Source organism: Ictidomys tridecemlineatus, chromosome 3 (assembly GCF_052094955.1).
Source record: "Ictidomys tridecemlineatus isolate mIctTri1 chromosome 3, mIctTri1.hap1, whole genome shotgun sequence".
In the NCBI taxonomy this organism is placed as follows: Eukaryota; Metazoa; Chordata; class Mammalia; order Rodentia; family Sciuridae; genus Ictidomys; species Ictidomys tridecemlineatus.
The window spans coordinates 204,944,070-204,957,965 of record NC_135479.1 but is presented as its reverse complement, the minus strand read 5'-3'; the positions used below and the strand labels follow the sequence as shown (position 1 = coordinate 204,957,965).

Here is a 13,896-nt window from a genome sequence, read left to right as displayed (position 1 = left end):
AAAAAAGCTTTCTTTCCAGAACACTTTGGTTTCTTAATGACTAGTGTGTGCTAAACTGAAAAGAATCTCCCCCCTTCTTCAACAAACTTTTATTAAGCACTTAAAGTACACCCAATCCTGTTCTAGGTAACAAGTATGTGCTAGGAAAACACATGGGCTCTTCAGGACCATTTGTGGGGGATGATTCTGATTCTTTGCAGTGGTTCAAGATGACTATTTCTTTTCAAATAAATGGTGTCTCCCTTAAATTGCATCTATTGAAGCTCTAACCCCAATGTGACTGTATTGGGAGACAGGGCCTTTAAAGAAGCAATTAATGTACATTATGTGCTAAAGGTGGGTCCTAATCCAGCTAGAAGATGGCCACTTGAAATGCGAAGGAAAGGGGTCTCAGGAAAAACCAACCCTTCCAGCACCTGGATCTCGTAGACACCCAGCCTCCAGGACCACAAGAAAACAAATGCCTGCTATTTAAGCTACTCTATAGTCTTACCAAGCAGAACTAATGGACCATCCAAGCATCTTATGATTCTACAGGATTACCTACAGGAACGGGAACAAGGGGCTGGCCATCGCTCACTGAAGGCTGGGGTCAGACATCATGGTTCCACTCCCGACCTCATCCTGCTGTCCCCATTGCAGAAAGTCCAGGGTGTCCCAGCAAAGCAACATGGCGCATCAGCCTGGTAGGTCTGTCCCAGGCCTCTCCCCTCCTCCCATCAGGGAGGTGCATGCCCACCTCCTCCACTGCCCTGACTCCCAACACCATCAAACACCTGTCCTGCTCACACCTCTTTCCTGAGCTCCAACATGCCTGTGGCCCTGTCCCCCTGAGCCTCACAAGGGCCGCAGGAAGGGCATGCTCAGGTGGGTCCAATGTGCTGCCCTCCTCAGCCCCAACCCCTCCTCTCCTCTACCACCCTATCCCGGGTCGGCCCTGTCCCCTCCACCTCCTAACCACCCCTCTCCAGTTCCTTCCTGACTGCTGCACAGACCTGGGTTATACCCCTCTATTGTCCTCTGACTCCCACCCACCCCTGCCTGGAATTCCCTTCCACGAGGGCTCCCAACTCCCACTCCTTCTCTCTGGCCTCGGGTTACATGTTGCTCCCCCCTGCAACTCCTCCCCCACTGTCACATCCATCACCCACACGTGGCTGTTTGTGACACCCTCCCCTGTATTTTCCAAAAGGCAGGAATTGCATCTGGCCTCCCAGCACCTAGCAGGTCAAGAGCCAAGAGGGAGGGAAGGAATGAGTGACCAAGTAGAAAAAGCTACCAGTCCCCCAGGGGGTCAGTGTAAGTTCCTGGACATCTCTGCCTACTTAAGTCCTCAGCTTCCTGGAACACAAGATAGGCAGACCAAAGATTCCCTTCCACCTCTGAAACGCTCAAATGTCAATGCCACCCGTGGACATGGATTGAGCCAGTGAGTAACTGTAATGCAGAGTTTACAGAGCCCCCTCCGAAATACGCCACTTTCTGAGAGAGCCTTACAACCGTGTGGCCCACCCCAGCATCCACAATCCTCTTACCCTCTTCTGTTTTTCCCCATCCCTCACCAGATTATAAGAAGGACTTTTCTTTCACAGCACAGATTTCTCCCCACTCCAGACCCCCGCCCCACCCCACTCAGACTCTGGGGTCAGGCCTGTTGGATCCAGTCCTTCTCGCCCTTCAAGGCATTTATTCTTTCCCTAGAACACACTTCCAGACTCCCCTCTGGCACCAGTCCTTGTGATATTCCAAAAGGTGGCTCACCCTCAGATGCCCAGTGCCTGGCCGTGTCAGGACAGAGATGGAGCTCAGTGAACGCGCTCTGGATAGTGACAGAGCCAATGCATACAGGGAAGGGGAGAGGAAGGAGGATGGAGGAAGAGAGCAAGGGTGGAGGATGGATATGTGCATGGATAGATGGATGGATGGATGGACAGATGGATGGCTCCACTCCTGCTCTTCCCCAATTACGTGGGTGTCTGGTGGGTTCCACACTGGACTGGACAGCAGCCATTGGCTAAATGCCAATGCTAGAAAGTGGATAAGAGGATCCTGCATGGCTCTGGGTGAGTCTGAGCCGAGAAAGAAATTCAAGATCGCTGCCAAGTTCAAGCCTTTCAACTGTTTCTCGCTTCCTAAAGACACGGCTAAGAGCTGGGGGTTAGGGGAGAGCTTACATCGCCCATGTTAAAGCAGGCTGTTGGGGGACCCTGGGTCTCATGGCCAGGGGACCCTCATTCTTCACCCTTAACCCCTCCTGCCCCTCTAAAGTCCCTCCCACTCCAACGGCTAAATCTGGGTGGAGCTCCTGCCGCATACACTTTCTCTCTCCCAAACTTGTCTGAGCCATCTGCACCTTCGCCAGAGCAGCTAATCTAGGAGGGCAGGAAAACTCCCCAGATCCAAGAAAACACACCCAAGAGCCAAAGCCCATCCATCTGTCCATCCATCCATCCATCCATGCTGTCTGATCCCCTCACTGTTTCTGTCCTCCTCCCCTGCAGCTCTCCCTGCTGACCTCCTCCCTGGCCCTTGGGTGACACAGGTGCCTTGCCACCTGGAGCCTCAGCCACACACTGTCACTCACCTGCAAGACTTCGTGGAAATGTCCCCTCTCAGAGGCTTCCCAGGCCCCACTTCCAACCACACAACCTGCGCTCACAGCCCCCTGGTTCTAGACTCTTTTCCCAGCGTCACTTAGCACCTCTAAGATCCTTCAGAAGTGCACATGACTGGATGTGGGGGTCTTTCTGACCCCAGGAAGGAAGGGATGGTCCTGTCCTCTTTACTGACGGTGTGCGCGGCGTCCTGAACAGCACCGCACAAGGAATATTTCTTAAATGAATGAAAGAATCCGAGTATACTTGGATTAAAAAGAGATTCTCTTAACTAGAACTTGTCCGGGCTGAGTTATATCCCCTACCAAATTTACAGGTCAAACTCCTAACCCTCAACGTGAATGTATTCGAAAAAAGCATCTGAAAAGAACTAGGGTTAAATAAGGTCTTAATTAAGGTCACGTCAGAGTGAGTCCCCCATCCAATAGGACGGGTGACTTTATAAGAAAAGAGAGTCACCGGTGGTGTGCACGCAGAGATAAGGCCATGCCAGGACACAGCAAGAAGATGAATACATGCAGGACAAAGAGGGGCCTCAGGAGACAGCAAGCCTGCTGGCATCTTGATCTGGGACTTGAGCCTCCAGACTGTGAGAAAATAAATAAACTCCTGTGGTTTACAACGGCAGAGTCTCAGGTATCTTGTTACGGCAGCCTGAGCAGACTAACCAAGTTATTCGTATAGCTTGCTTAGCAAATCTCATTATAAACAGGAAAATCTGGTTGACGAGGCTGGGTGAAATGGATTGGGCAGGGTGGGCAAAAAGGGAAGCCCCCAGTGCCAGGAAGAAAATGCAAGAGACCAAGGGCTCTGCGCTGCAGCCTAAGCCCCAGTTCAGTGTAAAAGGGCTGAAAACTGTGCTAATTAGCGTGACCCGGTGGGACGTTTTGAAAATAAATTGGTTTCACGCCTTCTTCCAAAGAAGATGTGTGCAAAAGCATCGGGGTGGAACGTGCCCCTGTGTGGATGATACTTATTTAACAGGAAGCAGAAAATATCCTTTGCTGGCTTCATAATTAATTTCGGTGTTGCTCCGATTCGCAGAGAAACGATGGTAGACAGCAAACACACAGGGCTGTCTGTTATAGGGGCCCATTAATTGCTGCTATTTATATACTCAAGCTCATCTGTTTCTGACCCCTGGTTCCCCACGGGCCACCTTCCTGCTGAGAGCTCAAATCTCTCCTTCTGTAAATGAGGAAGGGAGAAAGTATCCTTTCCCCATTTTGGGAAAAGAAGGGAAAAAGGCTTTCTCCCCCAGTTGAAATCACAGAGCTCATTAGGACCCATCTTGTCCACATTGACATAACCTGGTGCTGGGTAAAGCCGGCTCTCGGGGCAGGACTGGGAGACCCTCCCACGCCCACCCTGTGGAGTTCTGAAACCACTTTCCCAGCGACACTCTGGGCCTGCCCCGCTCCAGCTCCAAGTCACTCAACAAATCACCCTGGAAACACATCCTGCTGGTGGGAAACCAGGATTCCGTTCCTGCAGGAGAGGAGAGAATGTGAAAGGGAGCAGGTAGGAGCCGGTTGACATCCCAGGACGGTCTGCAGGTCGCTGGAACTCTTACCAGAAAGCCCGCCACGACCCGGACACAACGTGTTTCTTCCTTCGTCGTCGTCAACACGGGTTTACGATCCAGAAGGAAAAAGTGAGGCCAACTAAAACCCAAATTGCTTCCCGGTCAGAGTTCACCAAAACTCAGTAATCTCAATGGAAGGTGAGGTACTGATTAAAACAGGCAATGAAAACCTCCTTTTTCTTTGGCTTTTGGAAGCGTGCAAAAGGCGCGGAAGACAGTAGAGTTCAAGTTTCCAGAGACCCTGTGTAATTCATGGTAGGAAGCCTCCACCACGCTTGGTCTCTGAAGCCAACTGATTAATGTTATTAGCTAAAAATCAGGACAAATCTCTCAAATTCCCATTTGCTCCTCCAGCAGCTCTTTCTGCGCCACTTTTTCCCAACTGGGCCCCATTTCTAATTCTCCAAAGTCAGTCAGTGACAAGGGACAGGAAGCACCCACTTACATAATCTAAAATTTTGCACACAGAGGCAAGGAATCCAAAAGATAAGGGGTTGGTTTTGCATGACTGCCCCCCACCAGCCACAGTGAACTCAGAGAGGCGGCCCCACTGTGTGGGGGACAGACACTCCAAGCAGGCAGCCCACACCCCAGCCCTCCCTACCCACCTGCAGTTCAGGCCTTGCCATCCCCACCTGGCACCTTGTCCCCTCCCCTCCTCATAGCCTGTCCCCAAGTCTCTCCAGGTAGCCCTCTCCCCTCTCCCTTCCCTCTCAAGTCAAGGCCCCAGGGTTTCTTCCCAAGGATAGTCATAGCACCAACTGGTGCTGGCAAATCTGAAGGCCAGATTCCTTGATGAGACATAAATGTCCTTCATGATCTGGCTCCAGGCCCTCTCCCCTCCCTCTCCACTTTTCTTGTTCTGGAAACAGATTTTATTCTAATTACCTTATATTCTATCCATTTTTACTTTAGACCTGTTGCTATTGGTCAAACCCTTATCATTCTTTAAATGCTTTTATATGACTCCCAGAAGACACCCCTTACATTTGTGTTCATCATGAGTTTTTTTTTTTTTTTTTACTTTTTTACTGCAGTTAAAAAAAAAATGCATAACATAAAAGTTACCATCTTCAGCAATTAACTAGGCTCACCTTGTTATAACACCACATCAAATTTCAATGTACCCTGTTATGGCTTAGATACGAGGTGTCCCCCAAAAGGCAACTGTGGGACACACAAGAATGCTCAGAGGTGAAATGATTAGATTACAAGAGTTTTTAATCTGTGGATTAATCCACCTATTTGGATTAACTGGGTAGTAACTGTAGACATACAGGGTGTGATTGGAGGAGGTAGATCCTTGGAGGTGTGCCTTTGGGGTATATATTTTTTCCTTGTTTAGGGGAGCGCTCTCTGCCTCCTGCCTGCCATGTCCTGGGCTGTTTTCCTCCTTCACACCCTCCGCCATGATGTTCTGCTTCACCTCCGGCCCAGAACTATGGAGTCAATTACTGATCAGGATGAATCACTATCACCTCTGAGCATCCCAACGTTCCTCCATCAGAATGATACATGAGAAGCTCCTGGAGTTCCAGGTACAACATTTGGATTAAGACTGAAATCATGGGACTGGGGATGTGGCTCAGCGGTAGAGCGCTCGCCTAGCATGTGCGAGACCCTGGGTTCGATCCTCAGCACCACATAAAAATAAATAAAATAAAGGTACTGTGTGCAACTACAACTAAAAAATAAAGTATTAAAAAAAAAAAAAAAGATTGAAATCATGGCTAGGCACCGTGGTGCAAAGCCTATAATATCAGCAACTCAGGAGGCTGAGACGGGAAGATGGCAAGTTGAAAGGCAGCCTCAGCAAAAGCGAGGCACTAAGCAACTCAGTGAGACCCTGTCTCTAAATAAAATATAAAATAGGGCTGGAAATGTGGCTGAGTGGTTGAGTGTTCCTGAGTTCAATCCCCAGTACCAAAAAAAAAAAAAATATATATATATATATATATATATGTATTAAAATCATAGCTCAGCCACATGTCCAGTGCTGTCTGACCAAAATATGCCTGCCACATATATAATTTTACATTTTCTAGTAGCCGCATAAAAAAGGTAAAGAGAAACAGATGAAGTCAATTAACATATTTTCTGTAACCTAATTTATCCAAAACATGATCATCTCAGCATGTGATTTTATAAGCTCTTTTTCGTACTAGGTCTTTGAAGTTTGATGTGCATGTATATACCTGCAGCAGATTTTTTTTTTCCCCAGTGCTAGGGATCAAACCCAGGACTGTGCACACATTAGGCAAGTGTCCTACAACTGAGCTGCATCCCCAAGCCCACATCTTTTACATTTAGGCACACTCCAACAGCCACCTGTGGCAAGAAGTGACTGTAAGTAGAGAGCTAAGCTCTAGCCACATGGCTTTCTCCAGATCACTTACCCCCTAAGTGCTGGGACCCAGCACACTACCTGCCTAAGACCTCGCCCTCAATTAAAAAGTCCAGTAAAGAAATGAAGATGTGCTCCATTTTCTCATCAGGCAAAGCCATGTGACGTGGCCAATCATACACGTTTGAGGCAAAAATTAAATCATGCCTTTTAGAACCCACCTGCCGTCAGAGTTCCAGTGCTGAGAAATCCCTACCAAGAAACTTCACCTCAATCAAACCTCAGTTGTCCACCAGCAACCTGGGGATTAAAAATGGCAGCCAAGGTGAATCACACAAGGCGCTTAGCACACGGGACCTTCTGACAGCACAGTGGGATCATGATACCGTGGGTATCAGCAGATGGTGCTAAGGGGGAAGGAAAGAAAGAGAGAGGAGGAAAGGAAGGGAGGTGGTGCTGCGAGGCTGGACGGACAAAAACCCCCGAGGAGGGACAGACGTGGTGGCTCCAGAAAAGGAAAGCTGGAATAACAGTTGTGCACTACACTGAGCACAGGAGTCCTTCCCATGGCGCCTGACCCCAGTCCTGAGCCACTGGCTGCCATTCACAGGCGGTCCTCAGCACACCTCTGCAGGTGCTCCACTATGTCACAGGAACAGGAGAATTCCCTCCCCTCCGCCTAAATCCCCCGCTCAGTGTCAGGGCCAGCCTCCATGCTGTGTTCATCAGAAAGGGAAAACTAGGCCTTTTTTCCACTCAGCTCTGATTTATTCATGTGCCTTTATTGTGTCAGTCTGAATAAAGCAGAATTTGTGTTCCTGCGAGGACTCCATGAATCCTCCTTTCCGCTTGATGGGAATTCAGAAGCTCTGCAGATAATGGCTCTCAGGAAGAGCATGGAATGCACAAGCAGATAACAAAGGCACTCAGTGGGAGGTGGGCATGTGCTTGCACTTGTGTGTGCACAGGGCCAGGGCCAGGGCCAGGGCTGCCTGGGGAGAATGCCTGAGATCCCGACTCAGGCCCTGATTCCTTTTTCTCCCTTTAATCCAGGTTGCTCTTTCGGTCACTTTCATTAGTATCTCCCATGTATTCGGTGGCTAGGGCCACCATGACAAAGGTGCACACACTGGGTGGCTAAACGCACAGGAATCCACGGTTCCACAACTCTGAAGGCAGAGTGTCTGAGAACAAGACACCAACGGAGTTGGTTTCTTCTGAGGCCTCTCTCCTTGGCTTGTAGCATCTTCTGGCCACGCTGTCACATGGACTTCTGTGTGTGTCTGACCCAGATTTCCTCTTATGAAGACACCCATCATGGGATCAGGGCCCAATCTCACAACTTCATTTAAATTTACTTAATTCTTTCAAGAGCCTATCTCCAAACACAGTCACATCTTGTGGTTCTCAGGGTTAGGACTTCAAGGTATGAATGTGGACACAACTCAGCCCACAACCTCCAGTTAAACTTGTCAATGACTTTAGTGATAACAAAGGAAGCAACAGATTCTACAGGACAGAAGCCCAAGCGCCTACAGAAAGTCATGTGTCTTGAGCAAACTCAGCTCCAGCGAGTTGTTAAGAAATCTCCAAGCAAACACAACACCCGGGGCTTTTCTGTCCCACATTTTCCCAGCTTGTGAATTTCAACAAACTTACTATTTTTTTAAGTTATTAACTTTTCCACAAATAAATGTATCTTTCGTATCTTAACTCTGCACAAGTTTGCTTCCAGCTCATCTTTGAAACAGGAAGCCACCAACTTTTAATTTGCCTTCATACATGAGTTTTCCTTTAATCAGCTGCTTTTAGTGATGCTCAAAGTTTAGGAAACATCAGATAAATGCTCTTTTTTACTCTTTACCATACAAAATTTAGTGAAAACATAAAGACACTGAAAGGGGCCAAAAGAGTAGACTCCAAAGGAGATTTCCTTAAAACAAATCCATGTCGAAAAGCATCTTGGATTTCACATTTGAACATTAAAAGGCAATTCATTGGTGTATGGCCATGATTTGAATACTGGACAGACACAAGCTGATAAGAGGAAGAAACAATTTTAACCATTAAAGCAGTTAAAAAAAAAAAAACTAGTACCAAATCCCATAAAGAAGCCTTTAAAACCCTTTCAGTAAGTTCAGTAAGGAAATCATTGAATGAGAAATGCATAGTCTCCACCCAAATAAGCAACCAGATAAGCAATTTTTTTTTTCAACTGACTTTGTTTAGTTTTCTTAAATGGTAGATGACTTAAGAGTAACATCACCTAAATCAGCCAGCAGGAAACAAAAAGAGGGAAACCAACCATGTTAAACCAATATTGTTCATCCTATTAGATACAATCTGAGAATGTTTTAGGAAGATTAACTTGAAACAGTGCACTTACATTCTCCAAACACCTCTGAATCTCATCTCATTGAACATGCAGAATGGAACAAGCCCTCTGAAAACGTGACCATTTTAGGAAGGACTAGTGCTTTTAGTGGTGCTGTTAGTGTTCGATGCTTTTAGTGTTGTTTGTTTGGTTGGTTGGTTTGGGGGTGGTTTTTTTTCCCCAATAATGGGAGGGGCAAGCTTTATCTAATGGAGGTCTGGGGACTCACATAGCGTCACACAAGGCACCATGGCTACTCCGAGACTGAAATACATTGAATTCTATCCAAGATATTAATGTTCAGAAATCTTTTTAAAATGTTAGATTTCTAATTCAACATTTCATCAACCACCTCCCTATAAAGGTAATTTTTTTTTTCAAGAATAAACTAACCTGAATGGGCAAGAATTAATTTCAACTCAATAGTATATTCAGTACTTAGAAAACTTTTTAAAACTATTCCGATGGCTAAAAAAAACTAGTAAAATGATATGAAATAAAAACAGACAACAACATGAATATGTATATAGTCAAGTCCGATGAAAGAATCATTTCAAGAAAGTAGACTATCACAGACTTCAAAGGGATGTTTCCCATTTAGAAGAATGTGATCACCAACTATGAAAACACATTTTAAATTCTGAGATTTTTTAAAAAATTCTTAGTGGAGGAATAGCTGTGATTAGAGTTTTTCTTCTCAGTCTGTGATCTCCTATCCTATTGGGTCCCCACTCTGCGAATTTGGGTCAAGCATCAGTTATCCGTTTCTTTCATCACAATTAGTGGAGCTTTGTTATGTCAAAATAAGGTTGGAAAGATTTTAATGTTGCTTTCATGGGAAATAAGATGTACTGGTTGCAAATCCAACCTCTCCCTCTCCATCAAAAAAAGAAAGAAAGAAAGAAGAATTAGGTACTTTGATTTATACGATTTTTTAAAAAATGGATCAGTAGTATGGATCCCATGATACTGAACACATTTTTATTTTCATCATCGCACAAACAACATAATTAAGCACCATCCATGGTACAGATCGATGAACCAATCAAGCAATAAAACTTAAACTTTGTAAATAGTCCTTCATATCCCTGGATTCCACCTCCAAATAGTAAACCAATTTGAGATAGAAAATACTATGTGTGTTGGTGGGGGTGGGGAGGATTCTAGAAAGTTCCAAAAAGCAAAACTTGAATTCTCTACACTACAATAAACCCATGAGAATGACATGCAGCCACTCCCTGCTGTGGTCTCCCACCATTGAGTCCCATCCCTGGCCCAGAGTCTCATTCACATCCTCTGTAGTTAAGACTACAGCTGCTCTGCACTGAACATGTAGAAACTTTGTTTTCTTTGTCTTTATCTCCCAATAATACAGTACAACAATTACTTATAGAGCATTGACACTGTATTAGGTATTTTGAGTAATCTAGGGATGATCTAAAGTATAAGGGAGGGTGCGTGTAGATTATATGCAAATCCTATGCCATTTGACATCAAAGACGTGAGCATCCACAGACTTTGGTATCCACTGGGGCTGGGGAGGTCCTAGAACCCATGCTTCATGAATACCGAGGGATGAATGTATTCAAATTGGTCTAACTTATCTGGTGGAGCTGTCAATGGGCATAACATTGATTTGGACACTTCTTTGTCAACCACATAGTATGAAAACAAAAAGAAGCACACTGGGGCCACACTCATCATACCCTGTAAAGCTCAAATTGAGACTGGTCCCACTTAGTAAGCGTTTGACAAGCAAGACCCATTTTACATGTCTCATGTCAACTCTGTGTCACCTCATGAAGATTCTAGTACTTTCCCTCTTTGGTTTACACAGAGCAAGAAACTCGCCCGAGGGTCGCCCAGTTGGGCCTGAATTTGACTCTCAATGCATGGCCAAGCTGATTCTTGACATCTAGCAGTGTGATGGGATCTGGGTCAGGGCCCTAGGTCATTGTAGGTAGTTACATGGGATAATTCAGTGTAAGCAGGGAAAAACAGCACTATCTTCAAAAGCATAATTCCCAAACCTATATACACTGCAACCTACAAGATAACCTCTGCTATCTGTTTTAATCACTCGTTATCCGAACTTGGTTTACAAAGGAAGAGGCAGCTTGGGTGGGTCAGGGCCCACAGAAAAGGGCAACTGACAAACTTAGACGTTAGCTAAGACAGATGTGTATGATGCTCAGTCCTTAAGTCTAAGATCCTGAAGTCTCCTTCCAAGAGGGCCTGCTATTCTCGGCTGCTGGAAGAGCAGGCTGACCACTGCCTACACCCTCTGTCCAGGCCTGTCACTCTTGGTCACCAGCCTGGGGCCTCCACATCCAGAACTCCCGGCTATGTACCAGCAGCCAGATGTATAATCCCCAAGTTGTCTTCTCAAGGAGTAGAGGATGGGTGGATGGAGATGGTCACCCCCTTCCCCTCACCTTTGAGGGAGTATCCCTCTGACCTGAGGAACTTCAGTGACCTGCACTGCTGAGAGCCATGGCCAAGCAGGAATGACGCATGGCATTTGGGGTTGAAAGGTGACCCTGCTCAGGGATTAGGGTGGATCCTACTGGGAATAGGGCGGCTCCAGGTTTAGGGCATATCCTGCTGCCTCAGGCGCCCACTCCTTTGGAGTTCCCGTTGAGTTCTCGCAGGGTTCTGGGAGAATTGGCGCCGCGGAGCCTGGTGGAGGCAGTGTGTTCCCGGGAAGTGTGGGTAGAGTGTCGGTGAGAGTTCGGGAATGAAGAGTTGCTGTTTGAATCTACAAGGTTTTTGTGGTGGCTCGGTGATTTTGCGCCCAGCCAGACTGCGGCACTGCACAAATCACCCTGCAGACACTCCCAAACCCTCAGGAGAGCCCTGGCCAGTACTGGCCATGGGTTCAATAGTGTCTCCTGAAAGAGCTCCTGTTGAAGTACAGCCCTTAGGGCCTCAGAATGTGACTATATCTGCAAACAGGGTCACTGCAGACAATTAGTGAAGATGAGGTCATTAGGGCGGAGCCTAATCCAGGATGACTGGCGTCCTTACCAAAAGAGGAAATGTAGATGCTGATGCACAGGGAGAACTCTGGGAAGCCTGAAGTTCTGCTGCCACGTCGAGGAACCATGGGAAGCTGGGAGAGGGGCCTGGGACGAATGCTTCCCTGCACCTTCAGAGGCACGTGGCCCTGTCACCACCTCCATCTGGGACTTCTAGGCTCCAGAACTGTGTGACTGTACATTTCTGTTGTTCTAAGCCACCCGCGTCTTGGTGCATTGTTAATGGCAGTGCCTGGAATCTAGTACAGCACTTGAGGATTATGGCAGCTGGTCTGTCCTGAAACCTGTCTGGGAAATTCCTTCCAACCCCTCTGCATCCAGGCCATCAGGAAGTTAAAAAATAAACCACAATAACCCCAGGACTGACTTTGCCCTGTGCACGCAGGGCTCAGGAGGGCCTTATTATGAGAGGCAAACTCAAAGAGGAAACCTTTGGACCATGATGAAATCTCAAAAGTGCAGCCAGAGCTTCCACATAGATCTTCCTAGCCCGAGATTGGCTCAGTAGCCACTGTCGGTGAGAAATCATGACAGGCACAGCACCGTCGTGCTCTGGATCACTGTGGTTGTTTTGCTCGTTTGTTTTAATCACTGAGACTGGTTCTACCCTCACCAATCCTCCAATTCAGTGAGGAAGTCAACAACACTCCTTAATGCCCAGATGCCACGAGGAACGCGAGGGGGGATGCAGGAGGCAGAGCAAGGAGACGCACAAAGTGCTCCAGGCTGGGCGGACGGGGGCAGGCTCTGTGGCACACATGGCATTTCAGTAGACAGGGCTGGAAAGGCACAGCAGAGAGCAGAGGCAGCCACGGGTCCCCACAGAGAACCCACCTCGCCCGCCAACCCCAAGCCAACGGCGCTGGGGGAGAAACTCTGAAGTAGCACAGGCACTGCCTCAGGAGCCCGGGACACAGGACTCCATTCAGACTTTGCTCTGTCGATTATCAGGGAACTGGTCATGGTTTTCTTGGCCGGACTGTGGAATGACAAAGGTTTGTTCTAGATGGGATGGATTCTGCCATGAGGAACTAGGGGAGAGGGTGAAGGAGGGTAGACCAGACCATGGCAGAGTCACTGGGCAACAGGAGAAAAATCCAAATAGAGCCAGAGATGGAACTCCCAGGGGCCTGGGGAGGATGGAGGAAGTGAGACAGTGTGGCCTGGAGAAGCAGAAAATGGCCAAGAGGGAAATGGGGAGATGGAATGCTCAGGGGTTAAGGACAACGGATTGGATTTAGAGCATACTGTGGCATGAACTGGGTTCCCCCCAACATAGACGTCCAAGTCCTAACCACAGGACCTCCAAATGTGACCTCACTTGGAAATAGGATTGCAGATATAATCAGTTAAGAGAGGTCATTTAGGTGGACCCCTAATCTGATGTGGCTGGAGGAGACACAGACAGACAGAGGAAAGGCCGTGTGCAGATGGAGGCAGAGCTAGAGTGACGAGGGTCTCGATGTGCTTTCTGTTGCTGTAATTACACTTTGTAATTTAGAAAGGGAAGAAATTTATTTAGCTCGTGGTTCCTAGAGAAATCCAAGAGCAAGGAGCTGGCTTCTGCCTGGCTTCTGGTGAGGGCCTTGTACTGTGTCATAACATGGCAGAAAATCAGAAGGGCCAGCAGATGCGTGCAGAAGACAAACAGAGGGCCTCATCCCGCTGCTAACCACCCGGGTCCCATGTGAACAGCATCATCCATTCATGGGTGGAGCCCCATGACTGAATACCTGGAGTCCCACCTCTCGGTACTGTGCACTGGGGACTAGTTTTCCAGCACGTGAGTTCCAAGGAATAATGCAAACCACCCCCAGTAGCGAACACCGAAGGCAGCCAAAGGCTACTACATACACAGACCACCCCTAGAAGCCAGGCAAAGAGCCTCCTTCTAGGTTCAGAGGGAGCGCAGCTTGATTTCCTACTTCGGGCCTTCAAGA

General features: G+C 47.5%; 1 protein-coding gene across 4 annotated transcripts in view; it reads right to left on the bottom strand.

The window, feature by feature from the left end:
- Hunk (hormonally up-regulated Neu-associated kinase) overlaps positions 1 to 13,896 on the bottom strand; it is a 99,708-nt gene that overhangs the window by 65,187 nt on the left and 20,625 nt on the right. The window contains exon 1 of one of the 4 annotated variants that reach the window (XM_078044531.1): positions 4,189 to 4,452. The exons of the other annotated variants lie outside the window; for them this stretch is intronic. The gene's annotated coding sequence lies outside the window, so the exon portion shown is untranslated. Of the gene's footprint in view, positions 1 to 4,188; positions 4,453 to 13,896 lie in introns of those variants that run through there. 4 annotated transcript variants of the gene reach the window in all.